Here is an 8,388-nt window from a genome sequence, read left to right as displayed (position 1 = left end):
CCACAAGCAGTCCTTGTCCTCACTAAAGCGCCAAATCCATTTGTTCAATAAAACTCTATTTCTATACTTTACATAAAAAATACCCAATCCTCCATAAGATTGCGGACCACAGACCCTAGTCCAATTGATCCAATGAATCCCTCTATTGGATTTAATATTCCATAGAAATCTAGCTATAAGAGAATTAATCAACTCAGCTATGCATTTCGGAATTGAAAATAAGGACATGAAATAGACCGGCAAGTTAACCAAAACAACTTTAATCAATGTAATTCTACTTCCAAACGAAAGCATTTTACCTTTCCAACTTTGAAGTCGATTTCTAACTTTATCAACAATAGGTTGCCACATCAATTTGGAATTCTTTTTGTACCCTAGTAGAAGCCCCAAATACGTGATAGGCAGACTTGCCCAACCACAAGAGATTAAATCAACCCATGTAGAAACCATACTATCATCTACATTAATTTCATAAAGCTTTGACTTATTCATATTTAGCTTCAATCCAGCCGCAACTTCAAAAAATTTAAACACCCGTGATAGATTTTTTAATTTTCCAGCATTCGCTTCCGAGAAGAAAATGAGATCGTCAACAAATTGAATGTGCGACACTCCTACTCCAGAACCAATATAAACCCCTCCACACAAGCCAGAGATAATTGATTTCTATAGTAGTCCGCTAAGAGCCTCACTAACTACATTAAACAGAAACAGCGACAACAGACATCCTTGCCTTAGACCTCTCTTAATTGAAAAACTCTTTGAAGGGCATCCATTTACTAGAATCAAAATCGAGGGAGTTGAAATACAAAGATTGAACCATCTCCTCCATCTTTTGCCAAAGCCCATTTTTTTAATACTAGACTCAAAAAGTTCCAGTCAACTGTATCGTATGCTTTGCTAAAATCTGCCTTAAACAAAACAGCTTCTTTCTTACTTTTCCTCAACTCATCTATAACTTCATTTGCTATCAGAGCACAATCTGTAATCTGTTTTTCAGCCATAAAGACAAACTAGTTTTCTCCGATCACTTCACCCATACAATTAGCAATCCTTTTGGCCAATACACGTGCCACGTTCTTAAAGCTCCCATAAACATATAAAATTATAATTATTATATTAACTTTAAAATTCTACTTTTAAAATAATATATCAAAAATTTTATTATTTAAGAGGTCATAATATTTACTGTTAACTTTAAAATTTTAAGAATCGTATTATCCTATTATTTCCAATTAAAAATTAATAAAAATATATTTTTAAAATATACAATAATTTTGGTTTTCAGTATATTATTTAAATTCATAGATTAAAACTTTAACTTTCCCTCTGTTCTCTCCACAATTACCACGTCAAACAAATCGATATTATGGATGACGTGGTGAAGAACCATCCACCAACAGCATCTAAAAATGTCGGCTTCAGAAAACTCAGAGAAACGTGAGTAGTGTGATTTACTGATTTTGTTCTTGGCTTTTTCTTTTTCCTTTTTTTGGTGGTTTGTCTATGGAACAAGACTAGAAGTGGTCTCCATTTTCTGGGATTTTCATCTTTATATTTCGTACTCTCCTCCTCTCTCTTGTTACCGTCAAAACCTTTTTTTTTCTGTTGAATTCTCTGTTTGGCAATGGAGTCTCTGCAATTAACCCATGCAGTGTCTTGTAAACTATCTGCCAACATTTATCTAAATCCTTGTAGTTCTAGGGGTTTTGTTCATTTCAGTCATTTGATGAGAAATAGTTTTCGAAATAGTAAGTTGACGGTCGTGAAATCGGATATGACTGGCAGGTCTAATTTCAATTCCGATTATCTTGATGATGAAGAAGTAGTAGAAGAAAAAGATGAAGAAAAACAAGGTGTTCTTCTGGGGATAGACAGGGATGAATCCGGCTCTGTCATCGCCTTGAATTTGATTCCACCTTCAGGTATTTTCTCCTTCTAAACGATTGGGATTATTATTGTTTGTTTGTTTGTTTTTTATTCTCTATTTGATTTATAACAGATACCAAATACTATATAAAATGATAAAAATGAATCTAGAACTTTTATATTTTGCTAATTTGTTTATAATATAACGATCCTTTGGTGATGAAGCTTTTCTCTTTTTATATGATTTGTGAAACACTCCAGGAGTTTTCCACTTTTTCTTTTCTTAGATATATAAATTGGACTGTTTTATGATGATATTATTTAACTGGTTTATCGGTTTATAAACTTCAAGAACCATTTTAATGCCGAAAATACCCTTGCCGGACATGTCACGTGCATGTTTTGGTTTTCAATGCCGATCCGCTAAACTGGGCATTTCCCTTTCACGAGGCACAGAAATTGTTGTAACTTCAGTACCTTCAGCAGTCATTTGGGGAACACAAGTTTACCACTTTGACAATACAATATTCTTAATTAAATTTGATCTGCTTTAATTAGTATCTTCACCAGTACCTTTGTGCTTAATGATTTAAACAACTTCAGTGAGTTAACTCTAGTAATCATAGGTGAAGTCTCCGTTGAATCTCATCAAGACGAGGACGTCAAGCCTGAAGAAGAAGATGATGTCAAGCGTGAAGAAGAAGATGAGGTAATTGAAGAAGAAAAAATCCCATCCAGAGTATCCTATAATATAGTATTTGTTACGGCAGAAGCAGCGCCGTATTCGAAGACAGGTGGATTAGGAGATGTTTGCGGTTCTTTGCCTGTGGTGTTGGCTGGCCGCGGGCATCGTGTCATGGTTGTCTCTCCTAGATACCTCAATTGTACGTCTGCTGACAAAAACTTTGCCGGTGCTTTTGATCTTGATAGGCGCATCAAAGTACATTGCTTCGAAGGAGAGCAAGAGGTTGCATTCTTCCATGAGTATAAGAATGGTGTTGATTGGGTAAGAATCTCCCTTATGCAACTTCGTCGCATTGTACTATCGCATGACACCTCATTTTACATTCTTTATTGATACTTTTTCAAATTTAACACTTAAATAAAATATGCTAGGAGTCTTTGTATTATACCAAAAAGATGCATTTAGTCCTATGGAATAGAGTAAGTTGATCATTGGACGTTTATATAATGAGATAATGTAAAGTTTATTACGTATTAATAAAAAAATCCCTTAATTTGATGAAATGGAAGTTTTTAACATTACATGTGATTATTATTGTTTTTTTTTAAATTACATTTTGAAAGGGAAATGGATCAAGTGCACCCATATTCTTTTTTGAAGAAAGCTCTCATTCGGAGTGAATTGAATTGAAAACTGAAGAGTGACTTAGGTTTTTCATATATATATATATATATATATATATATAAAAATTGTTGGATCATTTTGGCAAACGGTTTCCTTCTATTGCAAGGTATTTGTGGACCACCCTTCATACCATAGACCTGGAAATCCTTACGGTGATAGTCATGGTGCTTTTGGCGATAACCAGGTATACTTAATGGTTGTCCCAGTTACTGTGTGCTTGAACACGAAATTGATATTATGTTTTCTAGTTATCATCTCTTTCTTGTTTTTGACTTTACAGTTTCGGTTTACCCTCCTTTGCCATGCTGCATGTGAAGCTCCATTAGTGCTTCCACTGGGAGGGTATACATATGGGGGGAAGTGTATTTTTCCTTGTCAATGATTGGCATGCCGGTCTAGTTCCGGTGTAAGATGACACCTACTTATTATTGCATTTGTTTTCTGATGTTTCATCGGTCTAGCTTTATATCTGATTTATCTCTATGTGATAGAAACATCGTCAATTATCAATTACTTTTTCTATTATAGTTGTCTGAGATGTATCATCTTTTCAATGCTTACGTTAAATCAGTCCGCACTGCTGATTTCACATGTTAAATTTTCAGAATTTTGGCTTCCAAATACCGTCCATACGGAACTTATAAAGATACTCGGAGCATCCTTGTAATTCATAACCTTGGACATCAGGTAGATGCTTTTTTTCATATTACTTTGCTTGTTCTTTGGTTCTCTCTTTTTCTGGTTTATCAAAACCGATTTAGAGAAAAAACTCGCCTTTTGGATTTCTTAAGGCTGCAAGACTCATCACTTAACTTTTATGAATTGAACTGTGCAAGTGAGTTTCTGCAATAATGATTTAACTATATTGTTTTCCATGTGCAAGGGAGTGGAACCTGCAGTGACATATAAGAATTTGGGATTGCCTCAGGAGTGGTATGGAGCACTGGAATGGGTGTTTCCTACATGGGCACGGACACATGCTCTTGACCCAGGAGAGGCAGTCAATATTTTAAAAGGTGCAATCGTGACAGCTGATCGAATACTTACTGTTAGCAAGGTGATTTGTTCTACATATTTTTCTATTTTATGGTGCATTTCCATCTTAAATGTTACACTTTAATATTAGGTTGCTTCTTAATATTTCTTGAAGTATCCTTGTTCGACACTCTTAAATGACACATCCAGTCATAAATATTGGAAAAATTGTCTGACATTCACAGCCGAGCCTGAGTAACATAGCTTAAATGTTATCATTGAAACTTTATCTGATGATTCCAATCTCGTATAACGTTAATCCGAACTGAAAAGTCTCTGCTCTACTCAGATAGATTGCAACGAATTGCAATAGGGAAGTATACACTGTCCTCTACTTGATAAGTTTAACTTAATGCCTGCAGTTTCTGTAATCTTAAAAGACGGATTCTGTCTACTATATTTTTCAATTGTAGGGCTATGCATGGGAAATAACAACGGTTGAAGGCGGATATGGTTTAAATGAGCTATTAAGCAGTCGAAGGATTGTTCTAAATGGTAAGTGTTCTCAACTTTGTAAATAGAATTTGGCCATCATGTCATCTGGTTTCGCAAATCCGGAAGCTTTTAGGCCGTGCAGGTACAAATGTAGTCCAGGTCTTATCTTTGTCTTGGATGAAATTAGATGTTTAACTGGATATTTCTTAAACATTTGATGATGATCAGGAATTGTGAATGGCATTGATGTTTCTGAATGGGATCCATCTTCAGATAAGCATATTGGATTCCATTATTCTGCTGATGATCTCTCTGGGAAGGTAATTACTCTCATGCTTCTAGTCTTGGCCATTCACAATCGAAAAAACTGGAAATTCTGAATAATTCTTGTCCTAATCTATTGTTAACTTCAGGCTCAATGCAAGACCGCTCTTCAAAAGGAATTAGGTCTTCCAATTAGGCCTGAATGTCCCTTGGTAAGATTTCACTTTCTGTTAGATTCTTCTTTGTAGTAAAAAAAGAAAAAACATGCTTTCATTAATTTCTCATGAAGTTGGTATATACAGATTGGATTCATAGGGAGATTGGACTACCAGAAAGGAATTGACCTGATCCGTTGGGGGATTCCCGAGCTTATGGAAGATGATGTACAATTTGTGAGTTTCGCATTTACTTAATAACCTTGATACATTCAAGTTTTCATTACTTGATCCACCGGGGGATCTCTGCAATGATTGGAATATGGACTGCAAATCTAGTAGTTGTGGGGACTTGATAATCGGGTGCATTGTGACAATGTCATTTAACAAGCAAAGTTTTAGTGCTATCTCGTGTCCTATCTAGTCCAGATATCATGTTGTTTAATTATTCGACTTTCAACTTAAAAGGTGAACTAAGCTTTTGAACTTCCTTTAGGTAATGCTTGGCTCTGGGGACCCTCTGTATGAAGACTGGATGAGAACAGCAGAGACAACTTACAGAGATAAATTCCGCGGTTGGGTCGGATTTAACGTTCCGATTTCTCATCGGATCACTGCAGGGTAATTGAACATTTTATTGATAACATGTTAGATGAGAACCAAGATAACCATTAACACACCATTTTTTCCTGGAACGAGCAGCTGCGACATACTGTTGATGCCTTCAAGATATGAACCTTGCGGATTAAATCAATTGTATGCAATGAGATATGGTACTGTACCAGTAGTCCATGCCACAGGAGGACTTAGAGTGAGTTAAAAACAATATCAAGATTCCGTTTTTATCCGATTTAGGTTGCATTACATGCCTCTTAACTTATTCTTCAGGACACGGTAGAGAATTTCAGTCCGTATGCTGGGGATGGTAACAGTGAAGGCACGGGGTATGAAACGTTCCGTGGCCGTTTTCTCCATCCGAAAATTCAGTTTCAAGGGCTTCCCGTAGATTTTGTGCATGCTTTATATAGACAAAAGGATGAAACTGTTCTTTATGTGTTCTTCTGCACGTAGTTTGTCTTAAAATGGTTGTGAAATATGCTGCAGGTGGACCTTTTCTCCCCTTGCAAAAGATCGTATGCTCGAGGTATATTAATGTTATGCATATGCTTTATCGCGAAACTATATAGGATTAAATTTTCATTTATTTTCCCGTCGTCGAGACTTTGTTTTATCCGAAACCGACTGCTTTAAGCCTTTTCATTAACTTCATATTGCAGTGGTGGGTACTGGCTATGTCATTTATCAGCTACTGTAGTCGATCTGAACCCATAATGTTTACTTCCATAGTCGACTTTCGTAATCGGAAAGTTTCATCTTACTGCAGGCGTTAAGGACAGCTATAATGTCCTACAGAGATCACAAGTCAATATGGGAAGCATTGATGAGAAGAGGTATGCTAAGAGACTCCACTTGGGAAACTGCTGCCATTCAATATGAGCAGGTTTTCGAATGGGCTTGCATCGATCCTCCGTATATTCCATGATCGGGAAAACCGGAAAACGGAATGTCCGAATCACAAAAAATGGGGGGGGGGGGAACCTTAAATGGTCCCAGAATTCGTTGAATAACCGAGCTCTGGATGGACATGTTTATGGTGAACCAGTGGGAAAACTGAAGGGTTCAGCTTCTCAAATTTGGCCTTGAGCTTCCATTGAGATGTTGCATTAGTTTTCTTTGTTTTAGAGTATAATTTAGCTTTGCAGATGCATGTTTTTTTGGTTAGGTGTAATACCTATGAACAGAATACTACAGAATCTACCTAATACTCCACTTTTGAAATAAATTAAACTTTGTTTGGTCTTTATTGGGTAGGACACAAGCAACTAGAGTTTTTTTCCTTCTGTAAATCACACCGATATTTGATCTATTAGCTGACTAATTTAGATTGGGTAATATAGAAGCTCATTACGAGAGCGATTATCTCAATCTAATTTACTCCATTTATAACGTCAAGATTTGAACTTTTGACTCTGTTTAAAAAATCTAGTGTTTATTCTACTAGATCAATTGATTGTTGATCAAGCAACTAGACTCATTGAAGCAGTTAGAGTTTTGATATTTATAAAATAATTATGAAATTAAATGATAAAATATAAAATTATTAAGTTTAATTATTTAATTAATTGTATATAAATATTTGATTTTATTGTGATTATAAAAGTTAAAAAAATTATTAAGTCAATTTATTCAGTTAAAAAAATATTTGATCAGTTAATTTAATCTTAACAATAAAACCAAATGGATTTTGATTTTAACAGAAAAATCAGTTGAATAAAAGAAGCAGCTTCCTTTGATAAAGAAAGTTTCTTCCAACCCAACAATCACGGCACGTATCATTATTTCACAAATCTAAAGATCGGAATCAACTAATGCCACCATGCTCCACGATTTCAAACATGCAAAAAGCCCCTTTTCACGTTCAACCCAATTAAAAAAAATGATTTTTTTCTTAACGATTAAAAGAATAATTGTTATTATTAGTTCTAACTCTTGAATTCGAACATGTTGTCGATAAAGATATTTAAACGTTCATTATCGAATGGTTAAAATCATTTCGAACAAATACTACTTCAAATCTCACTCAATAACCCATTTAACATATGAGATGAATTTCATTCAACAAATTAGTCACTGTTTAGAATAGGCTAAAAACTGAAGCATGGAATCCAGCATCGCTTGCCTTCGAAGAAGTTGTGTGATACTGGGAGAGCTTCAGTGCCCAAATATGCAGGAGGGGTATATATTTTTTATTAACGACATGTGTTATATTTTTAAAGTAAATATCGAATTCAAACTCATACAAAATTAGACAACATAAATATTCTTAACAATTTGATCAGTTAATAAATCTCGACATCTTTAATTATTCTATCAATTAGTGGACCTCAATACTGATGGGGTATCTCGGCAACAAACACTCACTTTACAAAGGGATATATAATATAGTTGGTTCCAAACAATAATAATAATAATAAATAAAACCTTTTTTTTTAACTAACATTTTTTAGTTCTTTCAAAGATGTATTTTAAGCTAAGCTTGAATGACATGTCATATAATATTAAAGTGTCACATCATTAAAATGATACAAATTTAAATTTATAAATCAATTTGGAATAAAAAACAAAATATCAAATTGAAAAAAAAATATCAAATACTTTATCCAAAAATGGATATGATAGTTGAAATGTTAAATCAGGAAG

General features: G+C 34.6%; 1 pseudogene; it reads left to right on the top strand.

The window, feature by feature from the left end:
- Positions 1-1,522: 1,522 nt before the first annotated feature.
- On the top strand, positions 1,523-6,970 carry LOC120202648 (annotated as a pseudogene).
- The last annotated feature ends 1,418 nt before the right edge of the window (positions 6,971-8,388 follow it).

The sequence above is a fragment of the Hibiscus syriacus genome, unplaced genomic scaffold, assembly GCF_006381635.1.
Source record: "Hibiscus syriacus cultivar Baekdansim isolate YM2019G1 unplaced genomic scaffold, ASM638163v2 tig00008957_pilon, whole genome shotgun sequence".
NCBI lineage: Eukaryota > Viridiplantae > Streptophyta > Magnoliopsida > Malvales > Malvaceae > Hibiscus > Hibiscus syriacus.
Note: the sequence above shows the minus strand (reverse complement) of the source record. Positions and strands in the feature narration are given on the sequence as shown.